The following is a 1,880-nucleotide window of genomic DNA, read 5'->3' as shown; positions in this document are numbered from 1 at the left end:
TGGGACAAAGCAGCACTATGTAGTCAAAGCGGTATCTAAAGGCTCCTAATAGCTGCTCCACGATGAACTGGGTCTTTCCGCAGCCGGTGGGTCCTACTATCAGAGCATTGCAGGGAATATGATTCGGATCCATTATATATACAATGGACCCAGTGGAAGTAGTAAGAAGGATTGCCGCTGACGCAAAAGATAAAAGAGACACCATAGAAATGCAAAGGGAAGAGATAGACCGGTTAAAAGAGCGTGTACAGGAATTGTACGATGAAATGTGTGGTCTGAAGCGTGCAGAACGGCTTGGCGCGCTTTTGACAATGGCGGGTTGGGCTAAGGAGTCCATTAAGGACTTCATTCGATATCCCCCATAGATATATGGACTGCATTACGTGCGAACTACCTGCTGACTGCATAATCCCTCCCAAAACAACCGATACCCAAACCGTGTAAAAAATACACCTGCCGTCACTGTAATAAGGTATTCTCTGAAGAAGACTTCGTTGGACATTGGTGTCCCGCGGATACTAAAGCACAAAGGACTTTAGACGACGCTCGAGAAGAGTAAGAGGTCGCAAAGAAGATCTTACTAAGCCCCAGCAAGAGGAATTAGCATAGGTCTTTCTTTTTTATTGTTATTTTGTTAAATGCTGCAAAGAGGTCTCAAGCAAGGGTCTATTTTTTATTGTTATTTCGTTAAATCATCACGATCGAAGAATGGTTAACATGATTATCTTTTTGCTGGTTTCAACGATGAGAAAGAATGATACCTCATCTCTTAATGGGGGCTTAACAAAATAACAAGAAATAATAGACCCTATCCTAAAACCCCTTACAGGGTTTAACAATTTAACAATAAAAAATAAGGTATATATAATGAAGTGCGTGCAATGTGATAGAGCTTTTAGTAGCAAGCAGCGGCTGCAATACCATCTTTCCAAGAAAGTCTGTCAGAAGACCATCAGCACTGTTTGCGGCGACTGCGGTAAGGAACTGTCCACAGTACAGGTCCTACGATATCACCGCGAGCATAGAGTCTGCCTTAAAGGTCATTGCCGCCGATGCGATGAACCCCTCTTCGAAGAAAACTGGCATAAATACCGCTGCCGGCGTTACCACCTCGAAGAAGTTGTCTGCGAGACCCACGGCGATTTAGCAGAGCGATGTTGCCCCTTGAAACCAGCCGGGGCGCTCACGCGACGTAAGAAGGAAAATAGACCAAGATTTCGTATGCTTTGACGACTACGAAGGAGTAAAATGGGAGAATAGGGAACATTGGACGGCATCTTCGACCGATGTGGCTGTATACGCAGCGGTCAGCATATTTGGTGTTGCCTGTACGAAGGTCCAAGCCTTTAGACCTTACCTTGCAATACGAAAGAATGGTCTAATTATGATGTTACCTTACACTCGCAGCGTTCACAGGAGGAGCCTTGATTACGATATCGATTGATTTCATGTCGGAAAAAATGAGGTCCGCCGAAGCAGACCAATACCTAATCAATCACATAATGGATTAGCCTCCACCTTTCTTTCAACGTCGAACTTCCATCGGCCGTTGACTTTACCATAGCTACGTATGTGAGTGTACTCTTCGCCTTGCAGTACGTACCGTACGCAGTCAGGAGCCCACAAACTGTACTCCTTGGCTGCCGTCTAAGAGGACCAACCTTAAACGGTTAATGTCCTCGAAGACGACGTAATTTTTAATTTCGTATGAAATGCCTTGTATTAATTCGCGCCAGTGAGTTTGGTTCAACTATCATTATATTTATGAAATATCTTTCGGTGCGTTTGTAGCGTCTCCTGTGACTTGAAAGCCTTAACGCAGCAGGACAGGTTGCGAATGCCCGTCGACGTACGGTCTATTTCCCTGCAATCAGATCGTA

Source organism: Actinia tenebrosa, unplaced genomic scaffold, assembly GCF_029948245.1.
Source record: "Actinia tenebrosa isolate PJP-AT-01 unplaced genomic scaffold, QUT_ActTen_1.0 PGA_scaffold11__36_contigs__length_13525064, whole genome shotgun sequence".
In the NCBI taxonomy this organism is placed as follows: Eukaryota; Metazoa; Cnidaria; class Anthozoa; order Actiniaria; family Actiniidae; genus Actinia; species Actinia tenebrosa.
Note: the sequence above shows the minus strand (reverse complement) of the source record.